This window comes from Sturnira hondurensis, unplaced genomic scaffold, assembly GCF_014824575.4.
Source record: "Sturnira hondurensis isolate 20B ecotype Veracruz unplaced genomic scaffold, ASM1482457v3 Scaffold0000780, whole genome shotgun sequence".
Lineage (NCBI taxonomy): Eukaryota > Metazoa > Chordata > Mammalia > Chiroptera > Phyllostomidae > Sturnira > Sturnira hondurensis.
In genome coordinates this window covers 14220129-14240050 of record NW_028073411.1, presented here as the reverse complement: position 1 = coordinate 14240050, position 19922 = coordinate 14220129, and the positions used below count along the sequence as shown (strand labels likewise).

Below are 19922 nucleotides of genomic sequence, written 5' to 3'. Positions count from 1 at the left end.
GGAGCTCTGGCTGCCCCATCGCAACTGTCCAGCCCAGTGCTTTCTAAACTCACGTGTGCGCACCAACCCATGAATGCCCTGGAGGTCAGCTTCAAAAGGCAGATTCTGATCTGAGAGGTCTGGAAGAGGCCTGAGTGTTTGTGTTCCTAAGGAGCTCACAGAGAAAATGGCTGCCCACCCTTGGGAAGGCCAGGGCTCTGTGAACTTGGAACATCTGTGCCCATTTGGAATTGGATTCCCATTGCCTTGGCCTTGAGCCAGTGTGGCCCATTTTCTGTTGTTTTTGTTTCTTACTGTTGGGCAGTTTGTTCTTAATTCTAGGATGAAAACAACAGTGGTAGACAAACTAGAGGATTGGTCTGGCCACAGGGGTGGTATTGGTCTGGCACCTGGGGATGGAGGAGCAAGGGGAGATGGTGGACTTCATAAAAGATTTAGAGCCCCACACCTGGCTCAAATCTCAGCTCCGTGACTGAAAATCCTTCCAGCAGCATCGAAACGCAGGGCATTAGATGGAACGCACTGGCTGTATATTCCAGCTGCGAGGAAAAATGGAATAGCCTAGTGGATGCTGAGGATATTACTGTATCGCCTGGCTTGTGACAAGCCCTCAAATCACCGTAGCTATTTTGTCCCTGAAAGAAGGAGGCTATGTGGTTGGCGTACACTGATTGGCGTGATAATTAGTCAAACACGTTTGTGCACAATCTGAGCATTGTGGTGACTCGACCCCACAGAGGCTCATGGAGGAAAAGACAGCGATGCCCGGGAGGGGGAGCCAGGCTCTCTGTTCTGAAAGCGCGCAGTGAGTGGGACCTTCCTGAGCACCTTGCATGCACGCACGCACGCACGCACGCACGCACAAGTGACGGGCAACCATGCGCATGCTGCCCATGAGGGACCAGGAGGAGGAGCTCCCTCTCCACCACGTGTTGGATCTGCGCTGCTGTGCACAGCAGGGCGGGTGACCTCAATACATCCTTCGGGAGAGGCAGAAATCCACCAGCACAGGCAGCGCATGCGGAGCTCCGTGTCAGGAGGGCGGCCCGGCCTCTCTCATCACTACATGCAGCCGGGTGGAAAGGGGACTGTGCTGGCAAACAGGGAGTAAGAGTCGGCTACCCTGGTGCGTGCCATTGTGCATGGCTGAAGTGCCTGCTCCAGGGGAGAGCCAATGGCCACACAGGTGCCCTCAGGCTGTGGGCACCTCCTGGCTGGGTGGGTAGTGGTGGTATCACTCCATGGGTGATGAGCACCCATCAGTTCCACCCATCTCCCCGGAAATAACCAGGGAAGACACATCGGGGCGTCAGGCACCAAGGGCCACAAGCCACAGTCTAGTCCTGTCCTGATCCCTGCAGAAGGCAGAACAGAGGTAGGCAGAGAACAGGAAGGCCAAGTTCAAACATGCAGGGGCTGAGCTGAATCAGAAACCAAGGTCTCCTGATGCCTGTCCTACTGGACCCCAAGGCATGGGAACCTGTACTTTTGTGTTGGGGTAGGAAACATTAAGTAGTTTGAAGCTGAGGAGAAATACATACAAGGTGAAGTAAGCTCTCCCCCTGGCAAAGGTGGGGAGGATTGGCCTCGTTTCCTGAGCCAACAGAGACTGAATGTGTCTCCCAAATGTGTCTGTTGAAGCCTTTGTGCCAAGTGACCTGGTGTTTGGAGGCAGGGCTTGGGGAGGGGATGAGGGTTAGATGAAGTCATGAGGGCAAGACCCACAAGGGGAGATGAAGAAAGACCAGAGGTCTCCGTGGTGCAGGAGCACCAAGCAGACGGCAGCCATATGCAAGGCAGGGGAGAGCTCCCAGCAGGAGCTGAGTCTGTTGGCATCTTTATCTTAGACTCCCCAGACTCCAGACCTGTGAAAAATAAATACTTGTTGTTTAAGCTGCCCAGTGCGTGGTATTTTGTTACAGCTGCCTGAGCAGACTAATATACAGCTCTCTGAAGATACATAATAGTAAGGTCTCTGCTGTGTAAGTCCGTCCAGGGGTGGTGCTCACCTGTCTCCCGGATTCGGGCAGGTGGTTCACTGGTAGGGGCTGCAGCCAGGGGTGCTGTATGGGGTTTTCCTGGAAAGCCAGCTGCTGACAGCTCTGCCGATGCCGTTAGAGGTGAGGGACCCGTGTGGTCTGATCTTTTGCTTTTACAAGATTCAACCATGGATATTGATGTGAAAACTCTTGATTTTTAGGAATGTAATAAAGGAGTTTTACTTGCCATGTAAGGTGAACTTGAGAAAAAATAAAAGACTAAAGGGTAAGTCTCAGAAACGGGTGCCTAAGGTCTACTACACTTTGCCCACATGTGATTTGACAAGGCACCTCCGAGGTTTCTAAGACTGGATGGAAGTTGCTGGGGATGCAGACATCACGCAGCTGCTACCCGTGGGAGCACCTGGAAAAGGAGAGGCACGCATGCAAGGAAACCACAGGGAAAGCAACCACCAGGTTCCACGTGAGCCCAGATCCAGCCCCAGCTGCACGCGAGTCCAGCAGAGAGGGACAGAGTCGTGGAGAAGTAGAGAGGGCCTGCCTGGCAGGATTCCCCAGGAAAGACCATCAATGTTCTGTAAGCAGAATCTGGGAGGAGATGTGGGGTCTGCTGGGCAGGAAGTCCCACAGGGACATGCATGCAGGTAGAGTGTGCAGCAGAGCGGGGCTGGGCAGGTGCTGTGGTCGACGCTGCACACAGTCTATGGAGGTGGGGTGGGGAGAGGCCACACCAGCCAGCAGGTGACTGGGACAACCGAGACAGATACACAGATGACTGTCAGAGTGGCTGTCATAAAAAATTAACAGTAAGAGTGCCAGTGGGGATGAGGAGAAAAGGGCACTCTTGTTCAGTGTTGGTGGGCTTGTAAATTGGTGCAGCCACTAGGAAAAACACTGAGCTTGTGTACAATCTAGCAACTGCACTGCTGGGTATTTCCTTAGCAAAACAACAACTCAGAAACACTAATTGAAAAGATACACACCCCCCAATGTTCACTACAGTCATGTTTAGAATAGCGCAAACACAGAGGCACCTGAAGTGTTCACTGACAGAGGAATGGATAAAGATGTGGGTAAGATTCGCACAATGGAATATTACTTGGCCATAAAAAGGATGAAATCTTGCCATTTGTGACAACATGGATGGACCTAGGAGAGATTGCATGCTGAGTCGAATTAGTCAGATGAAGACCAACGAATACCATCTGATTTCACTTATATGTGGAATCTAAGAAAACAAAATAAATGAAAAAAGTAAACAAAACAGAAACAGACTCACAGATACAGAGAAAGAGCTGAAGGTGGCCAAAGGGGAGAGGGGGGTCACGGGATGTGTGCGAAGAAAAGAGCAAAAGGAAACACGGTGGAAGGGAAAAGGCACCGTGGCGATGGGATAAAGCGCAACGTCCTGAGCTTGAATCCCAGCCAGGCCACAGCCAGGCGGCGAGCTGGGGTCGGGCAGTGGCTGAGTGGCCTCCTTTTCTGAATCGCGCTGGTGCTGTTCACGGGCCAGCTCTGGAGAACGCAGCAGCACGCAGCCTCTCCCTCCCCGCCCCTCACACATACAGGCGTGGCTCTGACTTCTTTTTGTCCCTTACCTGGAACATTTTAAAAACAGTATTCAAGTTGAATATTCCCAAATTCTTCAGCTCCAGTTTCCGCAGAATGAATTAGCATTTCATTTCCCTCTGGTTTGAGCTTTAACTTAGTGGAGAATAAATTTACTCTAAACAGGGAATGCCCGCCTGATTACCTCACTCATCTTGAACTGCCTCGGTGCCATTGAACCCGGGCAGGGGAACAACACCCGGGTGTCGCACGTAACGCACCATCACCGTGGTCTCCCGTTAACTCTTCCTGTAATTTCAGTGTCTTCAGATTCCACACAATGCTGTACGCTAAGTTAAATCATCTCCAGGTGGACCGTTTATCCTTTCTGAGCGTTAACGCAAAATGATTTGTGTTTTATACATTTACAATATTACTTATTTATCATAACTCAGACTCTTTGAAAAGAGATGGTGCCAGAGGGACACAGTCAGGAATCATCAGGATGGACTGTGACAGCTCAGAGGGAGAGGCTACGGGTTCGAATCCCAGCTCCACCCCTTACTCCCTCTGGCTGGCCAAGAGCAAGTCGCATGGCCTTTGCGTGCCTCACTTTCTCACCTGAAATGTGGGACTGGTAACAGTATTAGCTCCCTAGAACTGTTGTGAGAATTAAAGGAGATATTGCTACCTGAAGTGCTCAGAAGAGAGCCTGGCCTAGAGAACACTGCCACTAAATGTTCCCATAGTCAATGTCAGATGTCCACCATCCACTGTTGTGGCCGACAAAGGTTGTATTCAGATGACCAATACCGCTAACACGGATCATGTCAGTCACACAGAAGGCATCTCGACAAAGTCTTATCTGCCGCAAGGGGCTGGCGATGCACGTGTGAGCAGGTTGCTGAGCGGGGCATCAGGAGCCGGGGTCTGGTCCCGAGTCCTGCCTGGCCTGGCCTCTGTGGGACCTTGGCCAAGACTCAGACATGCTGTGAGCCTCCTCTACAGAGGGGAACGGTTGTGTTGTAAGTTCTAAGGCCGTCTGCCCTCTCACATCCACCTAAAATGCGAAGACTTTAGAGAATTAAGGAGAATGCTTGTGTGCCGTGGCAGGGCACTGTTATGCCAAACTCCACTGGGTCAGAGTAAACCCTGAGGTTTGTCACTTGTGCTGGGGTCAGCGGACCCTGTCATGGGCTCAAGTTTGCGCTCCGTTGTGTTTCCTCACGGCAGAGACCTTTGTGATGAGGGGGAATAATACAGCTTCTAGGAGGAAAGACAGATCCTTTGGGTCCAGTCTCCCAAACTGCCGCTGCTGTCCTGCTTTCAGAGCATATCTCGTGTTCACTGAGTGAACGTGAGTTGACCCTCAGCCATCATTAAGGGGTGGACTGGCTAGATGGGGGGCGGCCTGTAAAGGCTACTGAGACATCACGGGAACCGAAGAGGAAGAAAAACAGCACTATATACAAAGCTTCTCAGGAACAAAGATCAAGCTCAGAGCTTTTAACTGAAGCCCAGCTGGAAATACATAAATGGGAAAGCCGAGAAATAAATGAAATGCTGTGGGAAGACCAAGCACGTGAGTTCAGATCTTCTGGAGTTGAAATCCTGGCTTAGTTGTTTGCCCACAGAAAAGCCTCTTTCCTCTCCGAGCCTCAGTTTCCCCCTCGGAAGGGAGTGTTCCCTGCTATGCTGGGTGGCTACAAGAATGAATGAAACATCACAGAAGGAAAAAGGCGAGCCCCTTAACACCACACGGGAGAGCCTCAGGACATAGGAACCGATGATATTAGCTTAATCGCCGTAGCCTGGTGATATCATCTTGAAGAGAAAAATAAAAGGGCTATAATAGCAATAATTTAGATTTTATAACAACCAGTCTGCTTAAGTAATTATAAGAAAGGAACTGCTACATTCCAAAAATGGACAAGTAAGAAGAAAGCATCTTCGGGAAAAGCAGAAAATGATGAGCACTGAGAGCGCTGAAAAGAGAGCTAATGATAAAAAAACAAAACAAAACCCAAAAAGAGCAGAATGAAGCCTAAAGTGGCTCTGAATCCAGTGTTTTCAGACGACAGTGACTATGAGATTGTTAGCCTTTGTACCCTCTTTAGCAAAGGCCCATAAAGAACCATTCAAGTCAGAAAAGGCAGCAGCAGGTGAGGGCAATTCTGAACACAAGGGGCTGTTTAACTCAGCGGGGCCTGGTGGCCGGTGGCACCAGAGTCCCAACAAATGGCTCCCTGCCAGCCGGAGCCCTTCTGCTGCTCTGGGCCACGACGAGATGGTGGCTGGGGATCAGGGACAGGCAAAGGCATTCTTGTCCTTCAAGACAACAACTGCAGGCATGTCCCTGGAACAGGGGCCTGCAAGGCTGGGGAAGATGCACACAGAGCCACCATGAACGAGTTTGGAGAGGACACAGCACCCGCTGACGGTGACTTTGCCCAGGGGACATTTTCTTGGGGGCTTCTGACCCTGTCATGGAGGAACAAAGGATGGCTGCCCAGCTGAGCTCAAGGAACCTGAACTGAGTCGCCCTCCTGTCCCCGAAGGCTGATGTTTCTATCGACAACACTGGTATTGTCCTTTCCCAGCTCCGAGGACCCGAGGCACTCCATCCTCACACCACGTAAATCCACATTTCAGGTAGCAATCCTGCAGAACCTCCTGGACCAAACCTGAGGGGGACGAACCTCCAGGAGCCCTGGTTTGTCCTGCTCTGCGAGTGGGGTGGGGGACGGTGCGCTGTTTCCTCTGTTGGCAAGGCGTGGTCCAGGACAACTGAAAACAGTGCCTCACTGCGGCTGTGCTCGGCTTCGCTGAGATCAACACATCCCAGGGCCTCCGCCCTTTGCCTGCCTGTCTTCTGAGGATTGGTGATGGGACTCAGCTTACTCAAGGTTCTCAGAAACCCCCAAAAGACAGAACACCTGCTGACTTGAAGCAAGCAGGTCACCATGCCACCGGGGAAGAGAAGATGTGCAAAGCAGGAGTGCCTCTTAAAGTTCCAGGCTAGATGGGACACACCTGAACCTGCACGGCCCCCAGCAAGTCACAGGGCTGCTCTGACCTCCAAATAGAAGGGAAGGTACAAGCCTATCATATGCCCAGATGAGAGATCTCCCCAGTGCCATAAACACTGAGTTATTTATTATGGGATGGGGAGGAGGCGGGTCAGGAGAACATCAAGACAGACCAGAAAGAACAATACAGTCTGAACCCGAAGACAAAGGGGACAGGTGCAGGGATTGGAGGCCGAGGAAACCGCAGATGGCAACAGTGGAAATGGCTCTATTCCTGACTTACCTGGGGAACAACAGGTGTCAGTCCCGAGGTCAGACTATGAGGCGTGTGTGGAGCACAAAATGGGGAGAGAGGCCGCCTCAAAGAGATGAGAGTGGCCGCCAGGCTGCGGACTTGAATTTCATCTTTATATTCACTGTGAAAAACAAAGCAGGCAGAGAAGAGCCTGTTGTGAACACCCCCAGGTGCCTTCAACACTCGGTGTGAGTCACCGTGTTTAATCCTGACGGCTCCAAAAAAAGAGGGTGCTGGGGTCCTCAGTATTTTATTTTCATTCAACAATTATTTCGTGGGTGCCAGGTACTCATTCAAGTTTGATCCGAGTTTGGTCGTTTCAAATGTCCCCATCCTCGTACAATTTAACCCACTAAAACACATTAAACATTAAATCAATAAGTGTATAAAAGTACATCAGTAAAAACCATGAAGGAAACATGAGGTTTAGAGGAATCACAACCCTTCCCACAGGGATGCGGCGAGGAAGTGGCGTCAGCCCTCAGCTCTCGTGGGGAAGGGTCCTGACTCAGGACATAATGGGGGTCCGCGGGACGTTCTGCATCAGGGGACAGGGCAGGGACCTGATTATTTCTGCAAGGTGTGCTCAGGTCAGGGGGAGATAGTAACATAAATACATGGGTCAGCATACGTAGGTTAACAGTTGTGAGTACACAAAACAAGATTTGTTTCTTTCTTATTATTTATTAATTATTGTGTTATTTTCCAAATGAAGAACTGTAAGCCTATTTTTTTGCCCACACCTGTCTTGCAGATTGAAAATGATTGTTAAAGTTATGAAGCTAGGGTGGAAAAAAAATACAAAACCAGAAGAAAACGAGGTTCATATTTCAGCTGAGGATGACGGTAACACAGAGCTTATGACGCTGAGCAGGATCAGTCGCCAACTGCAATGCATAAGCACAAGTATAAATAGTTGCTCAGAGGCAAGAGGGGTCAATCAGAGTTGCCGTGGCCTCCCAACCATCCTCTCCCACTGTTTCAAATGTCTGCGTGCCTCAGTTTCCTCTTCTGTCATTCCGTGTGCACGTGACCAAGTTTTGGGGTAATGGGACCCACTGGGAAATCTTCTGTGGGCAGAGTCCCCCTCCCTCATTCTGTTCCCACGTTACAGCAGAGATGGCAAGAGCTGCCTGGGACACTATGGTCCTCTCTCCAGTTGGACAGGGTCTACTAGGTGGACTGGCAGGACTGGACAATATTCCACAGCTAGATCCTAAATGACATCATTGATCTCCTTTTCAAACAAATCCAGGCTTATCAGGGAATTTGATTCAGGCTTATCAGAGAGAAAAGCTAACGATGGCCACTAAGTGCTGCATTACAGACACTTGGTACCAGGCTCTCAAACAGTGTTTGATGTGCATTATAAACTGTGATTCTCCCAGCCAAAGTCCGAGAGCAGGTGTAATTTCATTCAGCAGGCGAGGCAACCAAGGTCAAATGCCTCAAATGGTGCACACCCTTCGGGCGCAGAAGGCATTCTCCAGTGCTGAGTCATCAGGGGCACCCCACTGCCCCCCACCAAGGAGGGTTCAGCCCCCAGAGACGGGGCGGGGGGGGAGCGTTATGTGACGTGAGTGAAGATGGTCAGGAGAGAGGGCGGCATGTCACAGGGTGGAGTCAGGAAAGAAGACGGGGGCCCAGAAACTCTCTTTAATAAGAACTGATGACTAATAAACAGAAATTTAAAACCAAACTGAAAGGAGCAACCCTCTGGAAGTCGGAGGAGGACAATGAGGGGCACCGTGGCCAATCCCTCCACAAGAGGGCACTCAGTTCCCTTGTCTTCAGTTTTTATCTGTGATTTTACGCCATCAGGGAACACTTTTATATCACGTGCCATATCCTTTGCAGTTTCACCACTCCTGTCTTTGCGACCTGCCCTCAAGGTTATGGGCATTAACCATAACTTCCTGGGAAGCCTCGGGAGAAGGGGAGGGTGTGGACTCACTGGAATGACTGTATCTCTGTATCTGGGGGACTTAATGAGGAACTCTGGAAAACTGCCTTGCTACAGAGTGCTGCTGGATTTCCATGTTCTTCAAATTGTTTGGTTTGCTTGCAATAGTTTTCCTGCCCTGTCTTCTCCTCTGTGGTCTCCTCTTCCTGCCCTCTTCCTGGGCTATCTCCTTCCCTCCTTTTCTCGCGCTGTGTCTCTCGTCTTCCCCAAACAGCTATTCCAGACCCTTTCTAAATTGCTGCTTCTAATCTGTCGGCCCAGAAAATCAAATCATGAGGTTTGCTTGAATTCTATTAATTAAGACTAAAAAAAAAGGGCAAAGGACTCAGACATTCTCCCATGAATACAATGCATGAGATCCCCCCCACCCTCACCCGAGGTCTCTGTGACATGACACTGAGTTTGCAGCTAGAGGCCTACATTGCTTTTGTCACCTTATTAATAGCATCCTTTTTGAAAATGCTGACTGTGATGCAGGCGCTGTGTAAATGCTTGACATAACCTGCTTGGTTTAAATGTGCGCTGAGCAGCCTTCTGCTATAATTTAAATTGTGTCCATTTTGCAGAGGTGGAACCTGAGGCCTCGAGATGAGGAGTACCTCACCTCTTACTACGTGGCTGAGACATGCCAGGGGGGACTCTCACTAGATCTCTCTCTCTGGCTGGGGAAGCCTGCGCACTAACCATCAGGCAGCTCTGCCCTCCTTCTGGTCCTCAGTCCATCTGAACACAAGGCCAGGGAGCAGCCAGGGTTAAGTGAGGAGTTAGTAGTAATGTTATACGCAACAGACACTGGCAATTTCGGCATGAGGCAGCTCTCACCATTGGAGAAAGCACAACATTTTTCTCTGGAAAGGCTCGCATGCAACCAAGGCGTTGTTAATTTAGTTCCCCACCAGGTTATTACCTGAAGTAAAAACATGCCATTTTCACAGCCATCCTCTGAACCCCACACGCCTGCAGTCTTAGGGGAGAGCTTGGTCTCAATTTACAACCTGAGGTCATCTCCTCGGGAAGAGCTGGTCTGAAAGGCCTTCTCACAGTTTTCTTAGCTTTGGGTCCAGCGGAGGAGGGAGCAACTGCAGGTGTGAGCTTTCAAAGCACAAAGTACTCCTTCAGTGAGCTCAGTGGGGCCCCTGAGTGACTCCCTCTCTGCAAGTCCAGCCCTACAGCCATGTTTGTGTTGATTTGGGGTGGGAGTGGGGCACTGCCGTAGTGGGCTGAACGCTGCCCTGGTGGCCTCACGGGTCTGAAATACCTTTTTTCCAAAGGGTGTTGGAAGTACCCTGTGCGTGCCTTCACGACACGGGAGAAAATGTGGCTCACTTAGCCAGTGCACTGAAAAGTTTAATGTGGTCCACAATTCTTTGCTGCTTTCAGCAACAATTAGGGTTGCCTTGGTTTGATCTGTTACTCAGCCCACCAGAGCAAGCAATTCTTCCTTTGCCTTTCAGTCCAGACCCTGGCTAAATCCCTTCACCTTCAAGGTTACTGAAGTCTCTCCTCTGTAGCTCCTTAGGATTCTAGAACTTTCACTACTCACTCACAACGGTCACCACATGAATAGGAATGCCTAATAAAATACAGGTCTTCCAGTTAAATTTAAATTTCAGAAAATAAACTCAGTAATTTCTTAATACTTGGTGTCTGGAATATGCCTGTACCCTAACATTCTGTGCTGTTTTCCTGAAACAGATTTAACTAGGTGTCTTGTGTAGTTATTTGGTACATCTGGCAGCTCCACACAAGAAGAATGTAAGTTTTTTCTGAGCATTATGCTAAACATTTTATATTGGAAGTCTCCTTTAATCCTCATTAGAACGTAGAAAAGAATGAGGTCCAGAAAGCTTGTCTAGTTCTCAGGATGACACAGTCAGTAAGCAGGAGATGAGAAATTCAAACAGATGTGACTTCAAAAGCCATGCTTCCCCCCACAAGAGTGACTCCAAAATAAATCTGGAAACCTGTAATTGACACCTTTTCCCTCCTTCCTACCCAGGAGACTGGCAAAAAACCTGGTTTAAGACAAAATTTAAGTAAAGAGCAAGCAAGTTTTGCAGAAGAGGCGTCCAGCCGCTTTCTCTCGGTGCCGCTGAAGTGTTTATTTTTCCGAGCACAGCTCGCGAGCTTGCCTTTCATTTCAGCTGCATGTGCAATCCACCTTCTCCCGCTGTATTTGAACTGCTGATACAGGGCTCTGATTTACTCTCCTAAACTAAAGAGGGAGGGCATTTACATAAAACCACCTACCGAATGGTGTGCCTCATCTGCAGGAATTCTAGGGGAAGTTCAGCGAGTCTCCAAATGAGGCCTGAAAAGTGCTGAAATGGAAGTTCTTGATGAATACAAGGAGATGGAGGTCAATGTTTTGAGTCTAAATAGATTTCTTCGCTTACAGAAAATATGGGCCACTCAGTCCCCCGGGGATTCCAGGAGTCTCCACCTTGCGCCTTTCACTCCCAGCAGGTGGGGAGTCTCCGCCCTGAATCCGGGCTCTGCAGCCTTCGTTCTGAGAGTCTGCAAAGAGTTGCTTCACTTCCAGACCTCAGTTTCTTTCAGCATAGAATGAAGAGGTTAAGAGCTTCCACCTCCCGTGAAGGACTGTGTACGGAGGGAAAGGGAGATAGCCAGTGTTACCACACTATACAGAAGCACAGAATGACCACTTTCATCCTTGTTATTCTTTTTTTCCATTGTTCTTTTATTGGTAACGTGGGTTGGCACAGTCAGAATCTGCGAGGTGAAGGCTTGCGTCAACGTGGCAGTGATCCATCTGGGCGGACCCCATTGGGGACCCCTGAAGTGGACAGTGAGTTCCCCACAAGGGTTTGAGGGCCGCCAGCAGTTCTGACTCTGTTCCATCCTTCTTGGGCTTTTTTCTCCATGCCTCGCTCTTTCTTTAAATATTGCTCCCCTCCACGAAGCCTTTCCGAATGTCCCCAGGCCGAAATGTTTCCTCTTGTTTATTTTCTGAGCAACTAACTACTGGAGCCAACCCAGTGTTTCCAGAACCTGGTGGGAGAAACAAGCCCCCGTGCCCAGACCCCGCTCCACAGGGCACCTGTTGTGCAGGGCAGCCAATGAGTAGGACGATAAGCGGAATGGTAATAAAAGCTGCCTTGGGAAAAACTGTTGCCATGAAAGCAATAGATGGGTGATTGGAGAGGACGGGTTCTCACGGAAAGCTCTGCCCGACGGTTATGCCTCTACCCCTCACACACAAAACCTTGTTCATTGCTACCTGACCGGCACAGCACACCTCAAGATGGAGAACTGTTTCTCACCTTCTGCACGCCACGCTTCCCTGGCGGCACTCAGCGACGGAGCCTGGGGCAGGTTTGAGGCAGCGAGTATCAGGGGTTCGAGGGCACAAGTACATCTCACGCACAGAACACATTGTTTATATTCTTCATTTTTGTTTGCGCTACAAAAATGAAATTTGGTAATAAGACAAAATGTCTCTGCCAGATAAAGAAGTTAAAGTTTCAAAACATCCTCACTAATGAAGGGCCAGGGTCCAAGCCAGCTGAGGGGCATGGACCTAAACTTGGCACAACCCAGACGCTGGAGGAAGAAGATGCTGTGTCCGAGTTCTGAGCGCCAACGTCCACCTCCCTTCCCACACTCCTCGCTCACCTTAGTTACCTACAAGTTGGTGATCGTGTATCAATGTCTTTCGTGCTGGTCTATAATTTCCTTGAGGCCTGGCGCTGATTGGTTTTGTGCATTAATGGATTCTAGCACTTAACCCAGTGCCTGGCACATGGTGAGTTCTTAATAAATGTGCTCAGGGATTCACCCACCGTAGCGACTCCCAGAATACAATTAGGAGCTCCAACTCCCACACTGAAAAACCTCTCATGTTGGACCATGAAGCCTGACTTTGGTTGTACTGAGTCAGAGGCTAAATTCTGAGGCCCCTGGTTTCACCCCGGCCCCCTGCCATCTCATGGCCCTCCACCAATCGGTTACCCTTGGCACATCACTGTCTAACACAGGACAGCCTTCCCTGGCCAGTCTCACTTGGAACTGTGCCCTCCACTAGCAGATATGCACGGGGCAAGAATTCCCACCTGTCTTACCCCCTATAGCATCACCAGTGAGCAGAACATCAGGCTGCTACTCAATAAACATGTGTTAAAAGAACAAGTTTGATCGTTGTAACCCCTCACTAGGGTGAAGAGAAGGAACGTCACAAAGAAACTCGCTGAGAATGTGAAGGTTAACTCACTGGAATACTGTCTGCACTCCATTCCCGCACACGCTTCCTTGCCTTTATATTCTGGGTAACTGACTTCACGAAGTTTCACATTGCAACCGATTCTTCTCTATTCCCCCCAGCCCCGAAGCCATAGATTAGGGGCCGGTGGGACAAATATGAGGCCTACATACGGAGGTGTTTTGTATGGCCCACATGGTATTATTTAAAAATACTGAATTAGCTGCTGGTACTGAAAAGTGACTAGATTCTATAGAAAATTGCGAACTAACAGCCTATCTTAAATGCAAACAAATGAACCGATCGGGCAAGACTGGGCCTGAGGGCTCACTGGTAACCCCTGTGCTGGGTCTGAGCCCAGCACCCCTTTTACCCTGGCCCAGGCCCCAGGCCTGCTTCCAAGGCTGTTAATTGCCTGGCCACTGAAATGCATTTGAGTTTGCGACCCCTACTGGAAAGCTACCAAAAAACATGCAGCCTGAAGGGAAAAGAAAAGATGCCTCCTGGGATCTATTTCTGTTATGTTCAGGCTATTCCTTGGAAGAGTAATGTATTCATTTTTCTAGAACTCTCGTGGTTCCCCATAACTATTGACAAATCGTGGCCTACTGGGTATTATTCTGACAGCCTGAAAAAGCTAGGGGCACATTCCCTGGGGGCAGAGGAAGCTGAGAATGCCTCACTCTTGAGGCAGGCCCAGAGATGAACCAGAGAAGCTGTCGTCAGCTGGTTATAGATCAGGCTAATTCACAGGGAGAGGGAACTGACTTGGAGGCCAGGGGTAACCCCCAGGAGTGGATAAGAGCCAGCAAGCGGGGCTCAGAAACTGAGAAGGATAAAGGGAACCCAGACACCAAGGAACATGCCAGGGTCACACAGGAGAACTGTAGCCCTGGGACATCCTAGGACATCCATGCTGCTGGACACGCCACCTGCTTCATGACTCACAGTAATTCGTAAGTACTCAACTGCCCTTGTGTCCTTTAGCTGGTCCCTCACGATTCCAGGTCCCAGGTGCGATCACCAACAGAGCCCTAGCTCAGAGCCTGGAGAGATGGACAAGGAGACAGAGCCCCACCTCCCACCAGAAAGTCTCTCTGTGAGAGGAGGGCTGTGCCACCTGCATAAGAGGGTTGTCTGGTTGCTGGGCACCTTCCCAAATGTGGAAGTGCTCATGGGTTAGGAGGACTCTAAGTGGCGGAGGGAGGGAGCGGGCCATCCAGCACCACCCAGGGAAGGGAGTGGAATGAGAAGAGACAGGCCTGGGCTCCAATCTGGGATGCCTTCTACCTCCAGAACATTAATCAACTTCTCTGATCTGCAGATTCCGATTCTTCAAAATAGAAAGGATGCCATCTGCCTGTGTGCAGCACTGGGTTTCTGCGAAGGTTCAGTTCAAGCACCCGTTCATTATTTCAAAATACTTATCAATCCTCTGTTACGTGCCAGGCACCGAGCTATGTCCTGGGGACACATTTTGAACAATGCCGAAAATGCGATCAAGAGCCAGTCTTTTATGCTCATGACAAGGGACACCCAGGTCATCTCCTAAAACCAGTCATGTGTCACTTTTCCCCAATGGATGCACTCATTCTCAGCTTCCTTTCTTTTTTGATTAATTAGTAGCAGGCCTCTTTTTCTGAAACTATATATTTTTGAGATGTGCCAAATGCATTAAGCTAGAAAGAAAAAAAGACCTCTGGAACATTTTACTCTGACCCTAAACCCAGAAACTAATGGTTCTGAGAAGCAGTGAGGTCTGGTGCTGGTGGGTTTCAGGTAGAGTGCTCACAAGGAGCTGTTGGAGCCTTCTATGATAGCCTCCCCTTCACTTAATGTTCCCTCGATGTAATTCATACAGACACACACAAACTACAGTAAACATTAAAATAGACAAAATGACATTTGCAGGGAAAGCAAATTAGGTAACTGGACCTTTCCATCAGTGTTTTGGAATTTCCAAAATGCCCTTCACATGCACTTTTTTTTTAACTTTCTAATAATAATCTTCCAATCTCTGTATTGCAGAGAAAGGATCTGGGGCTCAGAGGGAGAAACATCCTCAGCTTAGGGTGCTGGGGAAAGAAGCTGCCTCCAAGTTCAGCTAGCACCCACCCGCTCCCACACTGGGAAAGGGCAGCCAAGCCAGAGAGCACTGCACCATGAGTGAGATCTGAAGAAGGCAGGTACTTACAGCAAAGTGATGGGGAACTACCCAGGTCTTTTCCAATACCATCGGGAAACGTATGGCTTTCCACAATAGCTGGAAAGTTACTGCATGTCCCACCCAGCAGCCAGGAAGTTGTAACTCCTCACACCTCCACAACAGTCTCTCACGCAGGCACCCTGGCGGAGAGGCGTGGCCTGGAACCTGGAGTCTGAGCCATGGCCCTGGGTTCAGGCTCAGTTGCACCAAGACATCAGTACATTTACTGCTCCTCCCCACAAACCCCAGCCTCAGCAGAGGGAACACAACTCAGTAGTACTCACAGCGGGCATGCCCCACTCAGGGTGGATGCTGTGGTCTGGGAAAGGCAGTGGGCACGGACCAAGCAATATTTCACCAGCCAGTGCATCTTCCGAGCCTCTTGCTAGTCACCATCACATTTTAGTTAAAAACAAATAAACAAAAACCTTCCGCATTGCTTTTCCTTTCAAAGACCTCAGTACTTTTCCAGTAAGAGAATGAGAGAATGTCTTCTTTTGACAACAAAAACACAAAGCCCGGCTGCACTGTTGGAGTCCAGAGAAAGGGCTCCCGGACAACCATGCTGTGTAAGACACTGCTTTAGACCATTGGACTTGAGGCTTCCAACCAGGCACACCTGCATCAGAGCCAGAGAGCCCTGGGTTTCTCCTGATGCCATTGCAAGTTCAAGGTACCACTTTCTCACCAGTGTTCCAAGTTAAAAAAAAAAAAAAAACCCTCCTATTTTAAAGCTACAGTGTCTTGTACACCACGCAGCCTTGGCCTGGATCCGCAGCCCAGAAAAACACTCAAGAAGCCTCAGTAAGAGCTCCTCATTGGACACTACTGTCCTAATTAACTGCTGGCTTAAGAGTGCTTAGTCACGAAGTTGTCAGCCTTGTCAAACTCTGCCGAAAGAGTTAGAGGGACCTACTGACTCCTGGAAAGGATTCTTTCTTGATCCTTCTCTCTGTCTAGCTCTGGGGAAAACCTTATGTAACACAACGGTCCATTTCAATACGTAATTTCTGCAACCCTATGGGAGGGAAACATCTAAGCATTGGAAATGCAAAGCCTAACGGGGGGATTTGAAGCTGGAGGGTTCGTCTCCCAGAATTTCACTAGGTCAGGCTTATTGTAATTGTGCCCAGTTGTCCCTGAGAGAGCAGAAAGCAAAATAAGAATTCCCAGTGCCGAAGGATAGACTTTAGAAACCCAGGAAAGCAGGAGTTGGGTCCTCTCCCCTCCTTTATATATATTTTTAAAGATGTAACTCCGGCAATTAACCCTTGAGTGGAAGTTGCTAATTGCGTTTCAATAAATTATGGTGAGATTTAGCCGCCAAGCGAGAAGGCGTCAGACCCAAAGGATCCTACGTGCGCTCTGGCGGTAGCTACAGAAGCCGGCAGAGCACGGACGCCCGGGCACCGGGGTTAGGTCCGGGGAGCGGCTCCGAGCGGGAGAGCAGCGGTGGCGCAGCGGAGCCAGTGGTGCCCTGTTCCCAGAGCTCCGGCTGCTAGAGGAGGAGCGGGCGCACTGTGCTCCTCTTCGATGCCTGGGCTGCTCCCTGCTAGCAGGGGCCGCTTCTGGAAGCTCGATGCGAAGACAGTGGGTTTGGATTCGCCTCCCCAGAATAGCCGCCCCCCCCCCCGCCCCCAGCATTTTCGTACAAGGACTGGATAAAAATAGCCGGCGGATAATGCCGGGGGAGGAGCAAGACTCGTGCAAGGCGAAGCAAGGATGTTACTGGTCCTGCAAAGTAGGGAGCCGAGAAGGAAGGATGCACACCCCGCTTGCCCTTTGGAGAGAGGGTCCCGCGTGGCTGCTGGCCCGGCGGGTCCAAAAGGTGTAGGACTAAAAGCACCGGCAACAACTGCATCGCGCGAGCACAGGCCGAGCCCTGCATTCCGGCTTTTGATGCCGCGGCTTCGCCATCCCGCCGCAGGCTCTCCAAACCCGTGTTCCGGCTCCCCAGGCAGGTGGGGCTAGGAGGGGAGCAGTGCGCGCTGTGTCGCCTGGCTCAGAAAGCGCACCTGGAGATGTCAGATTTCTGGAGGGTGCCCTTCTGTCGGAACTGGGGCTACGCGCTTCGACCGCGGGTTGGCGCCCCACCTCCCCTCACCCTCACCCGCTGCTGCCACCCGTGGTGCTCGAAATAGAAACAGAGGCAGGAAAAAAAGTGGGGTGGGGGGATAAAAAGTAACGGGAAAAATTAGGACCATGTATAATTGCCACTGGGGAAAGAGGTTACTCACTATCAGGTCTGGGGCCTCAGTCTCTCTGCTCCTGAGCATCCCCGCCCCTGGGGAGATGACCCATCTCTCTTCTCCGCTCCAGCTGAACGCAGGGGCCAACTAGACCAAGGCTTCCCTACCCTGGATGCTCCCTGGACCGACGGACTTTTTGCTAACCGTGTCCCCGCCCCAGTTCCCAGCCCAAGTGGTACCCGGGATGCGCTGCGCTTTGCGCTCCAGCTTTCCCCCACGACACCAGGCAGCAGTGGTGGACGAGACCGAACCTCCGACTCTGCTAGGGGTTAACATCCGATCCACTAAGAGTGAGAAACCCAGATACCTTCCCTGCCCGCAAAACACAAACAGTCCCTGGGTGCTTGCGGAGCTAGGGGGTGGGAAGTCGAGGCGAGGAGGACAGGAAACCCCCGAGTCTCTCCTTCCTCGTCCCCCGACATCCACTGCATTTGCTCCAGCTCCGACTCACCTTGGCCTCTGCTCTTGCCCTAAATCCAGGACGCCAGGTCGGGCCACCTAGATCGCCACACGTCCTGCCACTCCCCAGCCTGGTGGCCCTAGTCCCGCACGCTCCGCACTCACCTGAGCTGCGCCTCGGTCCAGCCGGTCCGGCGCCCGAAGTCGGCTCTCGGGCTGGGCCATGGGGCAGCGCCGTCGAGCACCCGCGGCCGGCGGAGGGAGCTTCGGGACACCGCCAGACAGGCGGCAGCGAAGGTGCGCGGGCACCCAGAGACCTGTCCGCGGCGGCGGCTCGTGGCTGCCCGCACGCCGGAGACTTTGCGAGCTGGAGACTCGCAGAGTCCCGCCGAGGGGAGGAGCAGGAGGAGGAGCAGAAGCAAGAGGAGGGGACGCAGGAGGCCCGGCCCTGAGGGAGACCGCGTTGGGCAGAGGAAGATCACGAGCGCCCACTGCTGCTCAGGCGCTGCCCCGAGCCGAGCCCGCCGGGTGCTCCGCTCGCCGCTCAGGGCCCCAGTCTGCCAGGCGGGCGGGGCTTCGGGCTTCGGCTGACTGGTACAGGCGGAGTCGGCCCCGCCCACCTGGAGCGGCGGGAGGCGCCGCGACCGGGAGGGCGGGGCCAGCTGTGCAAGAGGTGACTGCACACCTGGGGCTCCGGGTCTACTCCCTCCCCCTGCTGGGAAAGGGCAGGTGCGAGCCCTGAGGCCACCTCTTCCTCCTCTGCTCAGTCCCGCAAGGTGCCGGGTACCTGCGCCCCTCCGTGGTGTGTCCACACAGCGTGTGCTTCCTTTCCGGCAGGTGACTCACCTTAGGCTCAGGCTCTCCCCGCGCGGCGGGGGAAGCAGGGGGAGCCACCCTCTGGAGCTCACACCGCAGCCGGGCTGGGACGCCGGCGGCGAGGCAGCCCGATCCGGGATCCGGGTGAGGAGCCTGCTCCTGAGCGCTCCTTGCCGCCATTGAACACGCCCTCTCCCTCCGGCGTGGAGTCCGGCAGCAAAGGACGATTCACCCGGAGAGCGCAGAAAATTCAGCTCGGCTCTGCTAGTGCACCGGACTGCAAACGTCATCTCTGAGACCAAGCAGAGTCCCCCTGTCCCCTCCCCCAGCCCCGGTAGGTGGGGGATTGGGTGTGAGAACTCGGCCAGCTTTCGGCAGTTCAACTTCAAATTAAGATTCCCAGGGGCGCGGGGTGGGAATCTCCTCGGAGAAGCTGGTCTGCCTGCTCACCTGTCTACCCAGAACAAAGCAAGTCACTGCAAAGGCAGGTCAGCAAATGTGTTTTTAAAAAAATGCCAAAGGAACATCAAAGTACAGTCTTTTTCTTGTTTTTTTTTTTTTTTTTTTAAGGAGAGATTTCAGTAAATCTTCCACATCTTAAATATTGGAACATAAATATTTGGAAGAATTCGAATGTGTCACTTGAGTTTTGAAAATTTTTCATTAACTTTGTTTCGTTTATGGACACTCCCGCCTAAGGAATGGCACCCACAGGAAAGTGACCCCTTTACTAGTGTAATGCGACTGGCTGTCCTTTTAGAAAGCAAAGCAAGGACCAGCACTTTCTGGCTATGTGACAAAGCCAAAGACAGAAACGTCAGTGAGGTCAAAAACAAACTTTATTTTGGAAAATAAGCTTTTCGGGGTTTTAATGATTCTGGCGACTTCTTCGAGCCAGACTAATACTGACATGCCTATTTTTAAGATATAGATGGATTTTATATATGTGTGTATACATGACGTTTTAAAAGTCAATGTAAAGCCCCACTCTGAAAAGTCCTGGTGTTTCTATTGACAGTAGCTTTAAAAGAAGGGCCTTCTCCCATTCTATGAAGTCATATAAAGTCATGTATGAGGTCGTTCCAGGTGAAATGTTAGTCTAAGGTCAACCCTTGTGTTCGACTGGTGTCCTCCAGCTTCCGCCAACAGCTAAGCCGGACGCAGGTCCTGCATTCTTCCGAAAAGGGAGAGGCCCTGA

General features: G+C 51.2%; 1 protein-coding gene across 3 annotated transcripts in view; it reads right to left on the bottom strand.

Moving 5' to 3' along the window:
* The window catches only part of HS3ST1 (heparan sulfate-glucosamine 3-sulfotransferase 1), a 28306-nt gene extending 9210 nt beyond the window's left edge, over positions 1-19096 (bottom strand). The window contains exon 1 of one of the 3 annotated variants that reach the window (XM_037045837.1): positions 18755-19096. The gene's annotated coding sequence lies outside the window, so the exon portion shown is untranslated. Of the gene's footprint in view, positions 1-11231; positions 11363-18073; positions 18428-18754 lie in introns of those variants that run through there. The other 2 variants (XM_037045822.1, XM_037045832.1) reach the window with 2 other exon arrangements.
* Positions 19097-19922: the final 826 nt, after the last annotated feature.